This window comes from Sminthopsis crassicaudata, chromosome 6 (genome assembly GCF_048593235.1).
Source record: "Sminthopsis crassicaudata isolate SCR6 chromosome 6, ASM4859323v1, whole genome shotgun sequence".
NCBI lineage: Eukaryota > Metazoa > Chordata > Mammalia > Dasyuromorphia > Dasyuridae > Sminthopsis > Sminthopsis crassicaudata.
The window spans coordinates 212,023,108-212,047,039 of record NC_133622.1 but is presented as its reverse complement, the minus strand read 5'-3'; the positions used below and the strand labels follow the sequence as shown (position 1 = coordinate 212,047,039).

Sequence of the window (23,932 nt, the reverse complement as noted above, 5' to 3'; positions counted from 1 at the left end):
ATAATGCAACATCCAAAGTAACTACAAAGAACTTATGGAGGAAGATATTTTTTAATACAAATAAAGAATTGATGAATAGAAGTATAGAATAATTTTTAATATATGTATGTGTATATACATATGTGTCTATATGCATGGAGAGAGAGACAGAGAAAGAGAGAGACAGAGACAGAGAGAGACAGAGAGAGGGAGAGAAAGAGAGAGAGAGAGGGAGAGAAGAGAGAGAGAGAGAGAGAGAGAGAGAGAGAGAGAGAGAAGAGAGACAGAGACAGAGAGAGAGGGAGAGAGAGGGAGGAGAGGGAGAGAAAGAGAGAGAGAGAGAGAAAGAGAGAGAGAGACAGAGAGAGAAAGAGAGGGAGAAAGAGAGAGAGAGAAAGAGAGACAGAGAAAGAGAGAGAGAGAGAGAGAGAGAGAGAGAGAGAGAGAGAGAGAGAGAGAGAGAGAGAGAGAGAGAGAGAGAGAGAGATATTTCTGTCTAATGACAGTCATCTCTATGGTGAGAAGGGAAGGGAAAAAGAAAGTTACCTGATAACTTTATTATGTATTGAAAAACAACAGCAAGCTATACATAATAAATTTGCAGTTTTACATTCAATCCTCTTTTTAAAAATTCTGCTGTTATTGAAATGCCTATGTTATTCCATAAATTGGAAATAAAATAAAAAAATAATGATGCAGGGAAAAATGATGCAGAGAAACCAATGATGAGTGATTTCTTCCAGCACAGAATTATAGAGTTTCAAGAGTAATATGAAAGTCCATCATTCCCATTTCCTACCAATACTACCATAGAAAAGACATGAGTCTTTCAAGAAAGTATGGCCCAAAGAACAATAGTAGAAGGCATCCTGAGAAATCTCTAGGATGGCTTTCAAACCACCTGCTCCCTTACTATGCCTTGGCAGACGAACTGGCAGAGAATAGTGATGGCAAACAGCCTATAGCATAGCAGGATTTACTCAAGGATTCTAGCTCAAAGATTGCAAGGTCCCTAGCACCCTTCCTGAGATAGCAATTGTGGAGTTCTCTGAATATCAAAGATCCAAAAGAATCTGGCCATAGGAGGTAGAAGGTCAACATAAACACCCTGGCCACGACCCCAGTGTAAGGTCAAGCAGTGATGAATAAAAGTACAGCAAAGAAACTGACCCTGGGGGAAAAAAAAGTTTCAATTAAAGAACTCAGTATGGAGTGAAGAAGACCTTGGCATTCATTGTGTGTAGGTGTAAAACTTGCATATATGGAGACAGACACACACACATATATCACATATATATATATATATATATATATATATATATATATATATATATATATATATATATATATATATATATGTATGTATGTATATTTAGCAATTTTATCCAAAAATCCCTCAAAAAGAAGACAGTGAATTCCCAAACATTTGCACATAGAGATTCAGTGGAAACAAATTTTTCAAAAGGATTACATGATTGTTTAGAAAAAAAATGAAATGAGATTTTAAAAATGAAATAAAATATTGTAAGGAATGAAAAAAATAGCTTAACCAAGGAAGTGATGAATATTCCCCATGTAAATGAAATTCAAAAACTTGAATATACTAAACAGTATTAGAAGTACTAGAAGTATTAGAAGACATAAGATGAAATAAAATCAAAGAAAATGTAATATAGCTGATATTAAATGCTACTGACCTGAAAAACAGTTCAAGTATAAATTTAAGTATAATTTTAGATTTTGAAAAAGATATTGCACACTATTTCAAGAAAACATAAATTAAAATTGCCCAGATATATTAGAGTGTAATGTTCTGGTTTAGCTTTCTGGAGGTCTCAGAACCAGCATTGGTCTCAGTGCTGGTAAACACAAGAATTGGCCAGGAATAAAGTCCAAAGTCTTTATTGTCTCCTTCACAGTCTGTCTCCTTCACCTAGGGCCGGGCTAGCTTTCTGGAGGCCTTCTGGAATGGATCTTCGTTACAGTGGAGGAATGCAGGAGGTAGGAGAGCCACCAGAAAGGTCTCTATCTTGAAATCTGTCTTCCCTCCCAGATTTCTTAGCTCTTATATACTCTATTATAAGCACATCATCTTAGGTATCAATCTTGTAGAATAGGTGTAAACTTGTAGACTATACTAAGTATTAGAGAATTATTATCTTAATTCTTCTGAGTTAACACCTTGTTTTAGGATTAAATCAATCCTACTGAACTAGATAACCATTGTCTTATCAATTGCACTGAGTTAACACCTTCTTGTAGGAGTAAATCAATCAAACAGAGTTCCTGCCCTTTACTGATTTAAATATTTCAAATAGTATATATTTACTATATATGTATACATCAAGATATTTATTATAGTTCTGTTTTTCTTAGCAAGATACTAGAAGCAGAATAATTATGCATGCATTAAGGAATGATTAAAACATTTTGGTATATGAACATAACTGGAAATTAATGACTCGCAAGAAAGTATAGATATGAAGACTTCAAGGAATTGCAGAAAAATTAATTTGTACTGATACAGAATTGGAAGAATATTTAAATTAAATACAATAACACATTAAGAAATAGCAGAACTCAACCCAATTCAATAACTTGTCTCCATTCTTGTCTCCAAAAGTCTGACCATGAAATCTTCTTCATTGGCATGTAATAGGTACTAATAAACATTTGTCAATTGATTATTAGGGAATGGAGTATAATGGCTGAGTATAATTTTTGCTGATAGGTATAAGTAATACATTTTACATAACTTTTTGTTGTTGTTAAAAGATTTATAGTTAGTTGAATAGCTGTATACTGATAAATATTTAACACCTTTCCAAAAACATATTTTCAAATTTAACCTGCTTTATAAACATTTACATTTCCTTAAATCCACATAATTATGAAAATTAGAATTTAGGCTCTAACTTGAAGTATTTATTTATTTTTGACCATAAATTGTCACATTCAAAATTTAACAATGTGCTTTCATGAGCCAGGGCAAACAGATTCCATTGCACACATCGATTGGAAATCTACTGAAGACCCAAGCTTTTATTGTTTATTTTTTGAAGCATCAGTTTTATTTCATTTCTTAGAACAAACAAGCTGTTTCAATTTGAGTCAATCTTAGTTTATTTATTCAATTCAAAAAAGCCATTCAGCCTCGATGTGACAGTCCATGCTTTACACACTCAAGCTATGTATTAGTCAGGGCTCTTGTATTGCCTCGCTTTTCTCACCATGGTCTATGCATTTAGATGAACGAAATTAAGCCAACTCACATCAGCTCCCCAATTCTCAACAAAAATTTCTCTCATTTCCTACCCTCATGTCTCACTTAAAAAAAATTCAATCTCATGTGTTCAGACTAATAATGTGTTTTTTTTCCTAAGGATGGGAGGTTAGAAGTTAAGAGGAAGTGAATGAATGTATTTAGAAATAACCTTCTCTAATGGAACCAGTGGAAAACAGAAGAAGAGAAGTTAATAAGGGAACCTTGCAAGACCAAGGGAGTGGCTAATGGACACCGCATTAGTTTTGTGAACCTAAAAATCAATGAAACGTCATCTGAGCTATTCAGGCACTCCTTGGAAGCTGCCTGCTTCTGTGATTAAATTTTTTAATAAGTCCATCAGCCCGTGGTTCTCTGGATTGCTGCTGTGTGGGGGGCCCTGCAGCAATACAGTTTGTCATGAAATAATGGAATACTACAGTTCTCGTTTGAAATATTGAAGCTTTCCTAGCAAGCGGCCTTCCACTAATCCTGGACGGTTAACATAAGCATGATAAATCTAAGTGAGCCTTTCCAGGCTGGAGCTAGCACCTAGAGCTACTTTGAAGAAGTATAGTTTCTGAAACTGTTAGAAGATACAGATATCAAATAGCAGTGGGGCAGGATACTCGTGCAGGCAGCTAAGAAGCGAGCTTAAAGGTTCAGCTGTCCATTTCACTGTGATGAGCGCCCAATAAGACAAAAGGCAAGCGGTACCATCATCATGAAAAAAAATCATTTTTGACATTTGGTGCACTGGAGAGAGTCCAGGATTTGGAGTCTAGGGAGCATAGTGCAAATTTAAGCTTCAATATTTATTATCTGTGCATGTAACCTTGAGCAAGTTTCCAAAGCTTTCTAGGCCTTGGATGTCCAATTCATCGATGAAATGAGAGAATTGGACCACATGACCTCTAAGGACCCTTCCATTCTAAATCTATTACCTTGAAAGCTGTCCAATCCTACGAGAAATTATCGAGCATCTAATATGAACAAAACATTTTGCTAGAAATTGGGGATTCAAAGATAATTTACAAGAAGTAGCAAGCAGCAGAGTGCAGGGAATAAACAATAGGATGTGCTGTTAGGAAGGTCTGAACTTAAAATCTTATTCAGCTGCTTATTAGCTACGTGACCCTGAGGGTATCAATAAATCTCTTTGTGTCTCCATTTTCTCACCTATAAAATGAAGGGATTGGACTTGATAATCTCCAATTTATCCTCTATCTTTAAATATAATCTAACTGAGGGAAAAGAAAAAAAAAACAGTCTGACCATTTATGATTTTACATTTTTTTTGGAGGAAGTATTTCAACATATAAACAAATAAGTACATGTAAAAATATCCATGTACACACAAATGTATAGGTGTCTATACACAATATGATTATAGATGCATGCATGCATATAAACATGCATATAGTATATACCTACAAAAGCCTGTGCAGTTTCAAACTAATTAGCTTAATAATATATACATTTATTCACACAAGGGTATACACATTCATTTGCTTTTAATTCCATTAGATTCTCTCAAATATACATATATGCATTCATACACATACACATACACACACACACACACAAAGCATTAATAATTTAATCTGGGCTTCTATCAGGCTCTTTCCAATTGGGGTAAGAGAGGGATATTGCCAAGCCAAAATGTAGCAGTGTCACATGGGGAACACAAGTCAAGAAAAAAAAAATCAAACAATAAAATGACAAAACTTGTACAAGAGCCAGCTTTTAATAACAATCTTTTTTTATAGATGGTATTTCTGAGATCTGCCTTGGAGACATATAGAAAACAAGCTGGTAATCAAGGGAAATCTTCATTTAAGTTTCAGTGCTGTTGATTTCAATTCAATTGCCCTGTCCTCAACAATGGAGTGGGTTATCTGAGCTTCCGCATCCTTCCCAATCTTTTGTATTTCCTAGAGCTTTATACACTTTAAAGCACTTTCTCATTCATTATCTCAGTTGAGCTTCTCAATAACCATGTGAATAAATCAATTAAATTCATTTTATAGATAAGAAAAGTGAGGGAAGTTAAAGGTTAGTCAAGATCACAAAACAAAGTAGTTAGACAATTGAGACTAATATCTGAGCCTATGGACTGATATTCTAGCAATCTATTGATTACAGTACAAGAAGTCTTGAAAAAGTACATGCCCTTGATCTACATGCATTTATTGAGTTCTCTCTCTGTGTCAGTTATTGTTCAAAGATTGATGATTCTTCAAAGGCAAAAAAAGCAAGTTCTCATCCTTAAGAAGCTTATCTTGTACATAATTAGGTGTTTTTCACATATAAATTCATTGACCTTCAGAGTAGCATCATGAGACTCTCAAGGCAGAAATTACGCCCATTTTACAGATGGGAACATTAAGGAAGCATAGCCATATTAAAACAAAGAAACCAAAAACCTGGTTCATTTTAAGGGTAGTAGTTCTCATTTGTATTGGACTGACACCTTTATTCTTGAAAGTACCATCAACAGAGTTTAATATCTTTTAGTGTTTTATTAAATTAAAAAAAATTCAAAGGACTTCTGGCCAAGGAGGTCCAGAAAAAAATACACATTTGACCTTTCCTTGCCTACTTTCAAAGTCAAAACATATGATCCTTTTTTGCTGGCATATCTGATTAATGATTGTTTTCTCCTCAAACACAGCCACTGGGTCCCTGGTTTCTAATGCCTGCTTGTTATCTTTCTTTCTGTATTTTTGGCTATATCTCATCTACAACATTGCCTCTCTCATTCTTGTGCTAACCTTAGTTTTGAAAGCTGTAGGCTCCAATTTCTCAAAATATGATCATTTATATCCTTGGAAGCAGCAGCCACCACAGGAAGCTTATTTGACGGAAGGAACCTTGTCTAGGGCAGTAAGCTGGGAACTGGCACTCCGGAGACCTGGATTGGAGTTTTGGTTCAATCACTTACCTCTCTGGATCTCAATTTCCTAACTCAAAAATGGTCAGAAACTATTAAATTCTTCACATAATAGTGATAGAATAACAGGTGAAAAAATGAAAAGTAACATTATTACTCCTGGATCAGAAGATCTAATGCTTATGAAGGGCTTTGCAAACTTCAAGTACTATATATGAGACAATTTTATTGGATAGATTGCTGACCTGGAGCAAAGGAAAACATGGATTCAAGTTCAAACTCTAAAACTTAGCAACTATATTATATTTTATATCAATAACAAGCAATATTATCATTTCTCAGGTAATTGGCCTATTTTATTTACTAGTTTCATGTGTTCATTTTTCTATTCATTTTTAAACATCAACTTAAGTGTGAGAAGGCACAAGTTGGATAGAGATGGAGTCAGTAAGATTGGGGATTGAGTCATTCTTTTGACACACATTAAGTGTCTCACCACAGGCAACTAAGACTACAAATTACAAAGCATTTTTGGTCCTTCATTCTTGAAGAGCATCCCGATGTCAGGGAAGTAATATGACATGCAAGAGAGTTGGATTTAAGCCAGGGAGGGCTGTGCAAAGTCAGTCTTTCTGAGTCCGGGGTCAGGATTTAGTTCTTGCTCCCTATCCTTCATTTATTAAATCCCTCCTATTTTTAAAGGTCCAGCTTAAGTTTCATTTTTTTGGGAATCAGTCTCCTCAAAAAATTGTGGCTCAACCCCAGTCTCCCATAGTATTCCTCAATTGTGGCATCTTTGTAATAAAGTGAATTTCATACTAGTGGGTAATGAGAGAAAATTCCAGTTTATGACCCATTTTGTGAAGCAATATAGTAACACCTCCATTATTTAGAGATCAGATGCTGAGCAATAAATATCACCAAATCTGAAAGTAAATAAATACAATGAGAGAAATGGTTCTTTCAGTGAAGAAACTGCCCTTGATGATCTCGAGCAAAAGTAAAAATAATCAAGAAGAGTAAAAGATACAAAAGTGTTGAGCAAATTCTGCTGTGCTCTGCTGTCCTACTATCAATGACCGGTGATCATTAGAACAATCAAACCATTCCAGCTGAAAGTACATAAACCACCAGAAGATGAAGGCTAGAGAAAAGAAAAAAGGAACACAGTAGCAGAGAGAGGAGTAAGATAGGGAAGAGTAGGGAAGGAGTTCAACCAGTGACTAGAGGTGATGATAATATTATAGCCAGCATTTATTGTTTGTTTGCAAAGCTCTTAACAAATACTATCACATTTTATCCTTACAACCTCTTGGTGAGGGTGAGGATGAAAAAAATGAGGCTGAAAGTTATTTAGTGACTCATCCTTAGTCATACGACTGAGCATCTAAAGTCAAAGTTAAATTCGGATAATGCTAATCCAAAGTATAGCATCCTATTCACTATGCTACCTAGCATGAGACACGCTAATATTGGAAAAGCAGAGAGAAATGAGAAATGAAGGGGGAAAGTTTCTCTCTTCTGTTGAATAGCAAATCTGAGCATGCTTCTCTGCTCAAAAGTCCTCATTGCTTTCCCTTTTAACTCCAGAGGCAGCTGGTAGTCCAGTGGATAGAGTGCTGGGTCTGGAGAGAGAAGACCTCAATTGAAATTAAGCCTCAACTACATGATACTAGACAAGTCATTTTATATATGGTTACTCCCATTTTTACCCAATGTAAAATGGAGATAACAGCATTTAATTTTGAAGTATTATAAGGATCAAAAGAGAGAAGATGTGTAAAAATTCTTACCACAGTCTCCAGTACACAGTAAGTGTGATATAAATGTTTAATCTCCCTCTAGGATGTCGAACTATTCAATTTCTGGTATTTAAGCCCTATACCACCTGCTTCCTATCTGTCTTCCCAACCATATTTCACTAGCCTGTCTGAACTATGTTTCTTCTCCCTCCTCTATGCATTTATTCATGTTGTCTTCCTTGCCTTGAATGCCTTTCCTCCTTGTCTCTGCTTCTCAAAGGAGCCATCACTTAGGAAAAAAACAAAACAAAACAAAACAAAACAAAACAAAACTCACTCATTCCATCAGGTAAAATTCTCTTTCCTCCTTCAAATGATCACTTATTTATCTTTTATACATGGTATTCCCTCCACTAGAATGTAAACTACGTTGAGAATAAGAACTATTTCATTTTTGTTTTTATATCTATAGCATATGCAAAATAGCATACCAGACTACATGCGAGTCATAGTTACATATTAGGAACTAATTAGTAGGATTAGTAACTAATATTGACATATTAGTAAGCTAAATACTAGTTATGTAAGAACCTTCTCAAAAAGCACTATATTCAGACAGGCCATGCCAGAGCTATATTACCAAGTACAAATAGTATAGTAAATCTCAAGAACATGTTTCAAATCACTATGGAAATAGTCATTTGATGCCAGTGGTATTTACTATCTGCATCCTAGCAATGCACAGATACATTATGGTACTGCAAGGAAAATCCCATGATGTAAAATGTAAGGTCTTCTTAAAGTAATAGTCCTGAAACTGGGTTCATGGACATATCCATCTATGGAGAGATATCGGGGAATCCCTGAATTTGGATGGGGAAAATATGATGTTATTTTCACTAATCTCTAACTCAAAGCAATAATTTCCCTTAATTATTTAAAAACAATAATGTGAGTAAAGATCCATAAATTTCACTAGCCTGCCAAAGGGGGTCTAAAATACCCTAAAATTTTAATCTCTGCTCTACGGAAACATTCAGAGGATTATTCTATCCCTTGCTCTTCACTAATTAAAAAGGCATCATGTTATATTAGAAAATAAAATCATCTAAGCCATCCACATATTAGGAAGATTCTCTTTGTCATTTTCGAGCAATACAGGATAAAAATTCTTAAACTACAAATGTGGGGTTGCAAACTGAATGTAGGGCTTGAAAAATTTTGATTTATTATCAGTCAATGTTTAATTTGTCTACCTACTTTACATACCCATATCTGGGATCATATTAAACTTTCTCATGTCAAAAAGAAAAATGGAAAAAGTTTTAAAAGCTCTGAGGAAGGGCATAGATGTAAGATTAGCAGTTTCCCTCTTCCTTCTACTCCTGGCAATGCAATTCTAAATCAGAAGCACAGAGCCAAGCACAACCCAGAATTCAGCTAAATAATACCAGAAAAACTATCTGATGCTTATGCCTTTCATCACAGCACATAGTATACTGGTAAAATATCACCTTAGACCCAAATTTCCCATTCAATTACTTTCAAGGCTATTGATGTCATGTGGCACATAGGGAGCACACTATCATGGTTGCCATGCTTACAACACCAAGGCAGGCTTCAGTCTTTAAAGTGTTAGATATTAAAGTGATATCTAACAGAACTCTGGACATTTCCTGATATTGTTAGGTATTTTGTAAAATTATAATTTCTTGTTCCTCTGGTCACCCACCATTGAAAGAATTATAAAGTAGAAAAAATTTTTCACAGGAGATGCAATGTGTTCTCTCTTTGACTCTCAGGGTTTACTTCCCAAGCCTGTCTTCCTGCTGTAGAAGAAAGAACTCTGCCTCTTTTCAAGTGCCAGAAGAGAAAAGGCCTAGAGATGGAATGGCTTCGTAAATAAAGTATTGAGCTTAAGAGTCAGAAAAATCTAGCTAATAAGATGCCATCTTGGACATGCAAGCTATGTGACCATGTGCAATTCACTTAAGCTCTCTCTGTCTTTATCTAAAAAAAAGGACTGATCTATAATACGTCTCTTGTAGCACTTTCATGAAATTCAAATTAGGATGGAAGGTATTTTTAGAAATACCACACAATCTTAAAACTGATATTTTATTGATGATTTGAGGAAGAGAGAGAGAATACTAGTAATCAGTGCCATATAAAAATCAGAAATTTTATTATTATTTATAGTAACACCAATACCAGCACACCACCACCATCACTAACACCATCCTCCCCCACTCCCCCACAGGCTCCTTTGAGTCCCTTTCTTCTTATGTAAACAGTTTACTTTTTAGTTTCCTGAGCATGTCTATCACACATGACAGCTTTCTGGAGTACGTGCCCTCTAAATACACATGGAAGCTTTTCATTCAGGCCTGTTTAAAGATCTCAATCAAGATGTCCCTCTTTCAGCCCCAAATGATTGGGCATTTCCCACATTTATTCATGTAATATAATAATTAGTATTAACTAATTCTATGAACATCCTATCAATTAATACCAACCAAAACATACCTTTTATTATTCATTCTCTCCTAAGAGTACTTCCCAGCCAAGTACAATCATTCTTAACCATCATAAAGGCTAACAATCTCTGATCAATTCATGTAATGTGATCCTGCATGCTAAAAACTAGTTGGCACTTTCTCCCAGGAAAACAAGACTCTCCACTCACCATCCCTGAAAAAAATAAGCAAGCAGGAATTTTACATATTGACTGACTTCTTGACAGTAATCCATATTGGGGAAGTATAATTATTATCTTTAAGGGATGATCTTACTGAGCCAATAGGTTCTCAATGAGAACTTTAACTCCACACTTACACACATTGTCTCCTCCAGGAAAATCCCAAAGTATTGCACTTTGGATTTCAGTTCCTTGTTTAACAACTCTCATACCTAGAATATATATACATATATATATATATATATATATATATATATATATATTCATTTAAACTACTACTGGTGTTTTTGTTGTTGTTCAAATTGCTTTTCAGTCATGTCCCACTCTTCTGTGGGTTTTCTTGGCCAAGATATTTGAGTGGTTTGCAATTTTCTTCTCCATTTCATTTACAGATGAGGAAACTGAGGCAAACAGGTTAAAAGTGACTTGCCTGAGGTCACACAGCTTTGAATTCAGGTCTTCCTGACTCCAGGTCCAGCTCTCTATCCATTGAGCCATCTAGCTTCCACCACTGCTACCATGTGACAACTCTTAGGCAAGCCTCCATGCTTTCAAAATAATATGGACTCAAACTCTGGCTAACCTGATATATGTAAATTTCTAAACTAGTAAAATTTAACGTGGCAGATAGGCAGTAGAGTGGATAAAATATTTGAATTGTATGTAGTTAGGAAAATTTGAAATCAAAATGACCTCAGACATTATCTGTGTGTCTCTGGGCAAGCCACTTAACCTATGCTTCTGCTTCTTCATCTGCAAAATGGGCATAATATATAAGTTGTTGTGAAGATCAATGAATTGATGATCGATGTAAATTAATGGCTTTTTTACATAGAACTTGTTTCAAACATCCCCTGAAGAGTTTTATGGCACTAATGAGACAGGGTAGTTTTCAAACCAATTTGTTAAACCGACTCAAGCAATTATTTATATGTAGTATCCAACTGATTCCCATTGAGCAAGAAGCTATTACACACTATTTTAGGCAATACACTGTACTACATTCTTGGGAACTAAAGGGAAAAAAATTGTCCCTCTGTTCAAGATTACATTCTATAGAAAAGATATACTACGCAGTCATAAAACTGATATATTTTTGATGATTTGAAGAAGAGAATGAGAATACTAATAACCAGAGGAAACAGAAAGGCCTTCACACAGAAGTTAGCTTACTTGCTAAACCCTAAAGGAAGTTAAAGATTCTCATAAGTCAAAATGTGAGGAATAGATATATTCTCCTCAAGAGGACAAAGGGATAGAGGTGGGTAAAGGAATATGAATTAAAGAACACTGAATAAATCAGTCTGGCTAAAAGTAAGAAATTGGAAGGAGAAAGGTTCATTGTTGTCACATGCTAATTCCAGATGACAAAATACAAATACAAAAATTTTGGTTATTAGAGAATTTCATAGAACTAGAACATTTGCCAAACATTTACTTGTTTACTGAAAGTTACTGTTTACAAAGAGACTTTTTTATTCTCCTGAGTCATTCTATTTTTTTCTACTTAACAATGAAAGATAATGCCCCAAGATTATGTTCACCTGAGAATAGCAAAACTACCTTGATGTTCAATTAACTGCAGAAATCACTCTAATGAAGCAGGACATTTTTATGGAATATTGGTCACTTCTCAGCCTCTTAATGTTGCCTTACTGATTAATTCTATGGATTGTGGTGTTATTTTAAAGAGATAAGGTTATTACAGAAGGTATCTTATGAGGAAACTAATATACCCCATGGAGGCCCAATACTTCAATTTTAATCTCATTAAAGCTTTAAAAGATGTCATGTTTAATGTTACCAGTGTCTCCAATTCTTTGAAAAAAGAAAGACAAAGCAAACAATGTAGCTCATGTCAACAATCACTTATCCATAACTGCTTGCCCAATGGGAATAATTGGGATAAATGTAAAATTTTGAGAAGATCAAGATTCTGGGTATTTAAAAACAAAATGTGAATAAGAAATTGGAAGAAAGGATAAGAAATGTATGAAAGTTTGACCCACCTACACTCATGTTTTACTCTGTTGGTTAAGGATTTGTAGACCTTAGACAAGCTCTCTCCTACTGTCTGCCTGGCAGACTTACTTGAAAGGGTGAAGGATGTTCTTTTACAACCCCTCCAACAAAGTAACGCAATAGAGACTAGATACAAGCTGACAAGGTCATCATGTCCTGGGATCCATTGTGTTAACAGAAGAAGAAAATCACACAATTGTCCTGGGAAGTCAATAAACGCTGAATGTAACACAAAGTGATGTGCTAGAGAATGAGGAAATTCCTGCAAAGATGGCCCCTTCTTTGTTTGACTTGAAAGCTTAGATTGCATAAAGTCAGTCAGGTGCCATGATTTCTGAGGTGATGTAGCTTAACGAGACCGTGAATTTAGTTCCAGAGAACTGAACTTGAGTTGGGGTTCTGTTATTAGCTAATAATATGGCCTTGGGCAAGATCAATTCACTTCTTGTAGCCTCAGTTGCCTCATCTATAACATGAAAAGAATGGCTAAGGTGCCCTAAAATTGCATTTTGCTTCTGAATTTCTGTGAATTAAGAAGATGCAAAAGACCCACAAGAAAACTATGCAGTATTTTTTTTTTCTAGAGAAAGTAACTCCAGGGTATCTTAGTTTCAGGGTCTCTTTTATCTTCTGCCCTAGATTATGATATAGGGGAAAGAATTATGTTTTGTCACAGGAAAAAGTTTCAAATTTCTTATTTGATGTTATTACCTGTATATCTTTGGTCAAATCACAACCTCCATGGGTCTCTGTTTTCTATCAGAGTTGGGCTACACAGTTTCTGAGGCTCTTTCTATCTCAAGCAATAAATTTTTTTTGGTTACCTACCACATTTCCTAGCGCAATAATCATATACATAGAGATAACTTGAAGTATCAGGCATATTAAATAACTTTCATTGTACTTTATTTAGGAAGCAGCTTCATAAAAGAATTCAATCAAAGCCATTAAAATAATTTTTTTCATTTATTTAAAATTATCTATCTGTAATGTGGAAAATATTTAGAAGAATTGTATATGTTTAATTTATATCGGATTATTTGCTGTCTAGAGGAAGGGGGACGTGGGAAGGGAGGGAGAAAATATGGAACATAAGGTTTTGCAAGAGTGAGTGTTAAAAACTACCTTTGTCATCATCATTATTAAATTATGGTATATGAATGTTATGGAATATTATTGTTCTGTAAGAAATGACCAACAGTGTGAGCAACTGTGAGCATTGTTTTTTTTTTTTTTTTTTGTTTTGTTTTGTTCTGTTTTGTTTCTCTTCCCAGATTATTTTACCTTATGAATACAATCCTTCCTTTGCAACAACAATAACAACAAAATTCGATTCTGCACATATATATTGTATTTAAGATATACTATAAGATATTTAATATGTATGGGAATGCCTGCTATCTAGGGGAGGGGGTGGAGGGAAGGAGGGGAAAAACTTGGAACAGAAGGGAGTACAAGGGATAATGTTGTAAAAAAAATTACCTATGCATATGTACTGCCAAAGAAAATGTTATAATTATAAAAATTAATTTTAAAAAATTCAAAAATAAATAAAAAATAAAAACTACCTTTGCATGTATTTTGAAAAATTTAAAAAGTATGAAAAATTATCTGTAAAATTTTCTTTTGTGAAAAATCTATATTTTATTCTCTAAGATATTAAATAATTAGCTAATTAGCATGGTTATTACTGCAGTTTTACATTGAATGAAAATTCAATAGAAAATGAATTTATATAAAATTTGCTTAGAAAAATTTAAAGTATTATATATAGGTCAGTTATCATCCCCATCATCATTATCATGTAGAGGCAGCCTTGTAAATCAATAATCTGTTAAGCTTATGGTCAAGAAGACCTGGATTCAAATCCTGTCTCTCATATATTCTATGTCCTTGCACAACTCATTAAATTTGTGCCTGATGGAACTACCTAGAATAATTATCTAAGTCATAGGAAGACTGCAATCAGATCTGCACCAAAAGAGTTCCAAAATTCCCAGAACCTTCATGTATTCAAGAACTATTAGCATGGACAAAAGCAAGAATTGGGTTGCAGGCTGAAGACTCTACTGTCTATATAAGGTAATCATAATTTGGCATGAGTTACCCGCTGAGATTTATAGTACAGAATATATTTTCTCTGTACAGAGAAATATCATAGCAGACTACCAAATTCCAGGACCATTGTTGAAATGTGTGATCGATGGAACTCAAAAATGGTTTTTTGCAGTTTACTTTCTTAGTGACTCTAAGATATCTCAACGTATTACTGCCAAACTCAGGTTTCTGTACTACCTACTGGTTTCAATTGAGTATTGATTGGAAAATTCTATTACTATACTTAGTTACACATCTTTCAACAGGTCATAGAAACTCTGATATCTGGTTTCAGCGAAGGTTGAGAAACAATAAGGCAACTCAGAAAATTAGCCAGAACCATGAAGGGCCCACAGTCAAGGATAGTGGGGTCTAAAATATGACTTGGTAATTAACTAAGTTCTGTTATTCTTATGGACCTATATGAAGTATATCTCTTGGATATAGGCTCAGAAATAGTTCCTCACTAAATTGAAAGATGTATCCGTCACATGAATGTGGCTGACTGAAAAGTCGAAATGGAGGATAAATCTTTTCATTCTGAATATAAACTTTCTAAAGCAGGACTATTGGAGAGGGGAGAGAGCTGCTCAAGGAAATATCAGAGATATTCCTTTATCCTAGGCTAAAGGGAGTTGAAAGGGAACACATATTTATTAAACACTTCATTAAACCATGACCTTGGAACTGTCCTGGGAACTTTACAAATACACCCTTATTGATCCTCACAACGCTATTGTAAGACATGTTATTATTATCCTTTATTATACAGATGAGAAAACTAAGGCAGACAAAGGGCAATTTATTTACACAGATAGTATCTAAGGTGAATTTGATATAGGTCTTCCTATACTTTAGATCCAACAGACCACTTAATTTCCTCAATAATGAGAGGAAATGCAAAAGAAAGACTGGGGGAGAAAACAAAACAATGTCTCTCCAGAGGAATTTTTGGACTCATTATGATACCACCAGGCCTTGGCACATGCTTGAACTGAAATGAAACACTGTAGGATTGGTGAAATGGGCAGGTACAGGCTAGGAAAGAAGAAAGAAGAATGTATTTGGAGTCAGTGAGTTCAAATCTCATTCATCCAGTTATAAACTACTGTATGATTTGTGATGGCAAATAATGAATCTCTCTGGATCTCTGACAGGGTTGGATCAAATGACCTCTAAGATTTCTTCCATTTCTAAGTCTACATCCCGTGCCTCTGTGAAAATATACGATGTCCAATGTGGCTCAAGCAATAGCCAGAGTTTCAAGATGAACCTTTTTTTGTTGTTGTTGGATGAGTAAACATTGACTGTAGTTAGAATGCTTATTCCCGCAGGATCCTAGTTGACAAAGTTATAGTTGAATCCATTTTTCCTGTGTCACCCAAGATCATCAAGCCAAATGGCTAACAATTAATCTGGGAAATCTATCTGGCAAAAGTAGATCTGAAGTTATTTCTCCCCTGGCATAGCTGTATTCACTAGGTACCTTGCTCTGTCTGAAACCAAATGTTTCATGAGATGTAGAGCTGTATCTCCCTGAAGAGTCATAAATTATAAAGCCCCATTATATGGGGACTAGTATTGCCTTTCTTTCTTGGCTCAGCATTTTATATAGTGTTGTGTGTAATAATTACTTAATAAATGGTATTTAATGAGGAGGAGGATTTGGTCCAGGGATACTTTCAGCTACTAGCCAGGAGGACTTGGCTGGGAAAATGGTCTTTCATTACTTTGTGGCATCCAGTAACTCCAAAGACTAGAATACATCAGTATCACTCCATATTCTCACAGTCATAAACACTAATTACTTGTCTGAATTGCCACCGTGGGAATCTGCTTGCAAATGCCTAAGTGACCCATTTGGAATTGTCTGCACAAACCTTTTTGAAAGAAACCAAAAATATATACTAAACAGAGTAGCAAGGAATAAAGTCCAGATATTTAGAGGTATCGGTGAAGCTTCAGAGACAAAAATATCCCCCTTGGGTGTTCAAAGAATACTTTTGCTATTTTTTCTGAAAAACATACTGGCCTCCCTTAGCTCTGAATCCTTGTAGCACTGATTTTTTTTTTATTCTGGGTTGCAAAAAAGTATTAATTGTAACTCATATGTATAACTCATATGTATATAGTGGTTTTACTTTAGTTTACCTATGTGACCACATTTGATCTTTAAAGCAGCTACGAAATGTGGCTACTATTATTTCTCATTTTTTTTAAAAGATGGGGAGCCTGAGGCTTAAAGAGATTCAGTAGTATGAGAGGTAGGATTTGAACCAGACTCTAAGAACAGTACAGTACTCATTGTACCATACAGCCTATCTTGGGACTCACAATGTAGATAGGCCATGATTACATATCATGCTGTTCAGGAGCTTTGTTTGTCAGTCTCATCTAACTGAGGATTCAATTTCTCAACCATTTATTAAGTATTTTCTGCACTCCCTCCTTTTAAAGAAATGTATTTATTTTAGCTTTTTTTTTTTTTTTGCTTCTTATTAAAAAGGCAAAAAAGTGATATCAAACATAAATATGAAAGCATGAAAAAATCTATATTAGCAATTTTACAAAAAAAAAAAAAAAACGAGGAAAAATTATGCTTCCATCTGCACTCAGAATCCTTTACTTCTCTCTCTTGAGGTAGGTAGTAGTTTTAAAATCATAAATCCACCAAAATTGTCTTGGATTATTGTCTTGATTACATAAACAAAGTCATTCAGAGTTGATCGTAGTATAATATTATTACTGTGTACAATCTTCTCCTGGCTCCGTTCACTTCACGTTGCACTAGTTCATATAAGTCTTCCCAGTTTTTTTCTGAAACCATCTGCTCATCATTTTTATAGCACCTTTCCTTCATACCTGCAGGAATGACACACTGGCTGAGATTCTAGTTATTACTGGATAAATAAGACTCACTTTTAATGATAGTTTGAAACTGAGTGACTGTTGGGCAACTGGTGACACAGTGGATAAAGTGATGAACTTGGAATTAGAAATACATGGGTTCAAATCCTGTCTCAGATATTTACTAACTTTATGACCTTAGGACATTTTTTCAGAATTGCTTCAGGACCAAAAGATACTCCAGATCCCATTTGCTCATGGGGGAAACTATGAATGACTGTGAGGTCACTGCTTAGGTAAGACACTGAGAAGTAAGGAAATGTGAGAGTAACTCATGTGGGATTTGAAAAACCTGGCAGGAAAAAAATATAACCATATGATAGCTTCTTATTTTAACTAAGTATTTTTGTTAACTACGTGTTTGGTTCACTTTTTTTCTTCCTGATGAAGTTTATTCTGTCGGGGCCTGCTAAATGTGGGCATCCTGGGACAAAGCCTCAAATGCCTTGACCTAGCTATAGTTGTAGTGAAGATTTATTTAGTAAGAACAAGTTTTTGTTTTGTTTTGCTTTTTTTTTTTTACTTCACCATCTCACCGTTATAGTAGTGGTCTAGTTTATAGCAAATCAACTTTGAAGCCCTGAAAAGTTGTGTTTAAGTCTCAAATCTTACATAATATTGGCTATGTGACTCTGGGAATGTCACAAATCCTCAGTGAGTGCTCTAGTCTAGGCTACTTTTAATCTACAAACAGCCAGACAAGGACAAACCTGATTTTGGAGAAGGACACTCCTCACCAGGGAGTTCTTTATGCCAGCAAAATCCAATCTCTATCACTATTCCATCCCACCATTCAGTTAATGTAGGACATCAGTCTGTTATTGAACCTTAAGTCAAACATGCATCTTGGCTTAATAAAGCAATCACATCCTCTGTCTACACTAGGCTACAATAACTAGTCAAATTTAGCCCCAAATCTGTCAAATAATGGTCAGTTTCACTCAAACAAATAACTGGTAGAGAGGTCATTCAATTTATTCTACTGCCTTCAGGCAAACTGGATCTAATCCATTCAGACAACCTTCAGGATGTCTTGGACAGGCAATTCTATAATCTCCACTGACAGATAACAAGTACAACTGAGTGGATTTTTCACATCCAGATGAAGGGCTATATTTAATCCAAAGTGACTTCGGGTTTGAGTCACATGACTATTATTGACATTTCCTTGACTCTGTTTTTGACATTATCCCCAATCACAGATCTTCTCCCCTTCTAAGGAAAGTAGGATTAGAAAAAAGCTGTGCTGCTGAGATGGTTATTTTTTTAAAAAGCAAACATAAAAGCAAACTTGACAAATCTCAACTTTCCCCTTCATTGTTTCACTGTTTGGTTTGTCTACAAGACTTCTATAATTCCCGTAGAGGACTTTATTTCTAAGTATTGAAGGAAATCTTGTAATTTAAAGGATAGAAGATTTAGAAGTTTAGGAAGTAGATCAAGAAAGTTCTTGGATTATTTTTTATGAGCTTAAATGAGAATTGAAAGGGATTTTATTTATTGTTTTCATGTAGATGGTATAAATGTATTGTATTGATACCATCCAAGGGAAGGTCTTCATTAATGGCAGCTTTCCCAAGATGAATGATTTTTCACTCTCTTGAGGATTGTAGCAGAAATACACAGCTAACCCTTTTTGGGCTCCTCTATTCTGTCAAGAATATGCATTAAGTCCAACACTCATTTTGACATTTGTTTGTTGTTGTTCCAATCATTTTTCAGTCATTTCTTTCTCTTTGTGACCCTATTTAAAGCCTCTTGGCAAAGATACTGGAATAGTTTGTCATTTCTTTCTCTAGTTCATTTGACAGATGAGGAAACTGAGGGACACAGCATTGAATGACTTGTCCAGGGTCATATAGATATAGTAAATATGTGAGGTTGGATTTGAACTCAGAAAAATGAGTCTCTCTAACTCCAGGCCTGGCCCTCTGTCCACTGTGCCACCTAGCTGTCCAATTGTTTGTTTGGAGAAGTATATTTATTTTAAACATTTTAAATGACTTCATTCAAAAATGTTATTTAATGAATGGAAATGTCTGTTTCCTTTATTACACATCTTTCCCAAGCAGCTTTCTTTGTTTAAACGAAAGAGGAAAGAAAGAAGAAGAGGAAGATGACAAAGAAGAAGAAGAAGAGGGAAGAGAAGAAAAGGTCACAAACAGAGGGAGGAGAAATCAATATATTAACAAGCTCCTACCTTTTGTTAGGCACTAAGCTGGAAATGCAACATACTGAATGTAACAATACCTATTCACTAGGATCTTGCATTCTCAAAAGTAGGGAGAAAAAGGAGGGAAAGGTATTCACTATCCTTTATAAATCCACAGACTGTAAAACCTCATAACACAATGACTAAAATATCTTTTATAATCCAACAAATTCACCGTCCTGGAACTTTAGCATTATAGATAAAAAATAAATAAACCTACTACCTTTACCTGTTTGAACACAACTGTAATCATGCATAAAAATCTTAGGAGGAAAAAACCTTTCTAATGATAAATAAGCTGAAAACTGCAAGGATTTTTTTTTTAAATCCTAAAATAATATCCACACCATGCTGGTATAGAGTAAGAGCCATATCATTCTTATCACCCTGCCTGCTACTATTCTTGGGTTGGCAATCCTTTCTGCGAGCCCAGAGATGACCTTCCACTCCGATATATGTATTCAACCTCAAAAAGCAATCAGTGTATCCTCGTGCACTACTAAACTTGAAATAAAAAAACAACTTTTATTGGGTAATGACTTGCCCCCAGACAATACCTATAAACTTTCCATTGAATAGAAGAGGAGAAGAATAAGAACTGAAAGCAGAGTCAGCGTATCCCATGTTAAAGTTTACAATATCTTGTTTCATTTAAGCTTCATACAACTTGATATAGGAGACATTATAATTATTAGACCATCACCCCATTAGATAGATAAGGAAAGAGGCTCAGAGAGAGCAAGGAATTTCAGTCATGTGGCTAGTGTCAAAGGTGTCTTCAAAACCATTCCTGACTTTAAATCCAGGGCACAAACTACCTCCTGCATTTGGTTCTGCTAAAAAACAGGAGCTGGCTTTATTTTTTTTTTAACCCTGTAAGACTATGAATGATTAAATCACAATATTTTTTTGCTAGCCCTGCTTTTATGATTAGCTGTATTCTTTAGTTGTCATTCTTTATACAATATATAGATGGGTTAAGGAAACTGTTCAGTCTCCACCACTCAGCAGCACAGCTACCCAAGTGGCATGTGGAATTAATTAAATGGCTCAATCCTCTACAAAAGCAATATTACTCAGAGGAGACAAGTGGATAGTCTAATTAAAATGTCAAAACCTTTGTTGGCATGAATGGAAACATATATTCTAGAATTTAAAAGACGGCAATATATTCACTCCTGAAGTCTAAGAGGATATATGTATATGTCCCAGAAGTCTTAGAGTGGTTTTCAGCTAGTATTAAAAATTTTAACAACCATGAATATCTCTACTGGCATTGCTGAGCCATTTCAGTCACGTCCAGTTCTTTGTGACCTTATTTGGAGTTTCCTTGGCAAAGACGTTGGAATGGTTTGTCATTCTCTTCTCCAGTTCATTTTACATATGAGGAAACTGAGGCACATAGAGTTAAGTGACTTTCCCAGCATCACACATGTAAATTTAACTCCAGGAACTGGCACTTTAACCATTCTACCATCTAGCTGGTTTCTACATATTGATGATTATACATGTCTATATTAGTAACCAGTAATTACTGAATACAATCAATCAACACACCTTTATTAAGATGTTACTATGTTCCAGGTCCTGTGCTAATCAACCAAGGATTAAAACAATGTCTACTCTAAAATATATACATATATATATACATATAAAATCAATTTATAAATATATAAACTAAGTAAGAAATAGTTCAAACTTAAATAAGTCAGAGAAGACCTTAGCAATCAGGAGAATTCAGAAAAAAACCATCATGTTTCACATGGAGAGTACCAAGACACAGAGGTGGGAGATGATGGAGTGCATCACAGTGCACAGGTGGGGACCAGGAAGTGGGTCAGTTTGGTTGGAACTTGGAGTGTGGAGAAGGAAAGAGTACTAATGAGACCAGGAATGAAGATAGGTGAAGAATGTGAAAGGCTTTAAAAGACAAACAGAAAAGTTTATATTTTATTCTAGAAATAAACGGGAACCACTAGCATTTATTGGGTAGGTGGGTATTATAAAATGTGTTCTGACTTTGCAGGTTTGTCCAACAGCATAGACCATTGGGAAGAAAGAAGAGAAATGGCTGCACTCTTATTATCAAGGTTCCATAAGGAGACGACATGCGGGGTTGATATTACTAGGTGAAGCTTCTTCTGGAAATGCTGAATGGTGCTATCACATAAAAGACAAATACTGGCCCTGGAATCAGAGGTCCAGGTGCAAACTTGCTATTTGAGGCTTACTATCTTATGCTAATTGCTTGTATTTATTTGGGAAAATAATTTAGGCTCAATGGACTTTGATTTTCTTCTATTTAAAATGTCATTTTATATTAGATAGTTTCTGAGTCCCTTTTCAGCTCTGGAGACTAGCATACTATTTCATGTGTTTGTATTCTTCACAGTGGATTGGGAGATTTTCGAAAAATTAATATGAGTTTCTTTTAAAAAAAATATACCCTTTGTCATTCATCCTTTGTTTTAGAAGAGGACCAAAGATTTCATGAGGTGACTTTTTTTTTTGTCTTTTTTTTTTTTAGAATTTTTTTCCACAGTATATATGCTTGAGTAATATTTTTTTTATAACATTATCTCTTGTATTCATTTTTCCAAATTATCCCCCCTCCTTCTACTCCCTCCCCTTTATGACAGGCAATCTCATACATTTTACATATGTTACAATATAACCTAGATACAATATATGTGTGTAAATACCATTTTCTTGTTGCACATTAAGTATTAGATTCCGAAGGTATAAGTAATCTGGGTAGATAGACAGTAGTGCTAACAGTTTACATTCACTTCCCAGTGTTCCTTCTCTGGGTGTAGCTGATTCTGTCCATCATTGATCAACTGGAAGTGAGTTGGATCTTCTTTATGTTGAAGATTTCCACTTCCATCAGAATACATCCTCATACAGTATTGTTGTTGAAGTGTACAGTGATCTTCTGGTTCTGCTCACCGATGAGGTGACATTTTGACTTTTATATTAGTTAGATTTGTGAGACACAGTGGTACACAATTTTGGTATCTCTCTGTGTTCCAGAGTCAGTGGAGTGACAAAAATCAAGACAATTAGCGGGGTCCAGGATGCAATGAAATAGTTTGCTATTGTCTTCTCCAGCTCATTTTGCACATGAGGAACCTGAGGCAAACAGGGTGAAGGGATTTGCTTAGAGTCACTCAGCTAGAAGTATCTGAGGCAGGATTTGAACAATAAATCTTCCTGACTCAAACCTGGAACTTTATGCACTTTGGTGCCACCTAGCAGCCATATTATAATAGAGTGGAAGTAAATAGATTTCAATCTCACTTCTGATTCTTGATAGCAAGGAAACCATGGGCTAATCACTTAAACAACTTATTCCATTTCTTCCTTGATAAACTGAAGAAAGTTATACTCTCAGCTCTCAGGCTAGTTGAAATCAAAAGAGGCAAGGTAGAAAAATTGCTTACAAACTTAAAAATGTTAGGTGTCTCAGCTATTATCTCTATCCCCCCTTTTTAAAACACAATTCAAGCTTATATTATTATTATTATTTTTAAAGGCCGACATCCCCCTCTTTGTAATCAGGGAGCCCATTAAGATGAGCCTGATCCGGATAGGGTTCAAAGTGAGGGACATTGTGAAGAAACGTAACTATACACACACACACACACACACACACACATATCCCTCCATACATGGTTAACAAAAAGATCATGATTTAGTAAGCGCATGCACTACTGAACTCCTTTTCTTGGTCCTCTGTAGTTTTGGAAGATATTATTTTTAGCTCTGACAGCCGTTAAAATCAAATATCAAAATACACTGAACCTAAAATCCAGAACTTCAAATTCCAGAGTTTAATAAAAGGTTAAAAAGTAATTTTCAAAAAGAAGCACTAAAAATATTTTAGTGAGGACAAAAAAGGTTTTTTTATAATGAATAAAGTAAAATTATTTTACATGATCATTTTACCTTGATTGCATCTTTTTAATTTTCTATTTTTACTTGTTTTATGTTATAAATGATATATTCCTATATCAACAAAGTATGTAATATATGAATAACTATAGAATTAGTGGATATGCATAGTGAAATATTTTTATTAATAAAGGTATGTGATAAGCAACAAGAACAAATAAAATCC

At 34.9% G+C, this 23,932-nt stretch overlaps 1 protein-coding gene across 3 annotated transcripts in view; it reads right to left on the bottom strand.

The window, feature by feature from the left end:
• Positions 1–23,932, bottom strand: part of NELL1 (neural EGFL like 1) — an 855,798-nt gene that overhangs the window by 187,541 nt on the left and 644,325 nt on the right. The gene's annotated exons all lie outside the window — the stretch shown is intronic.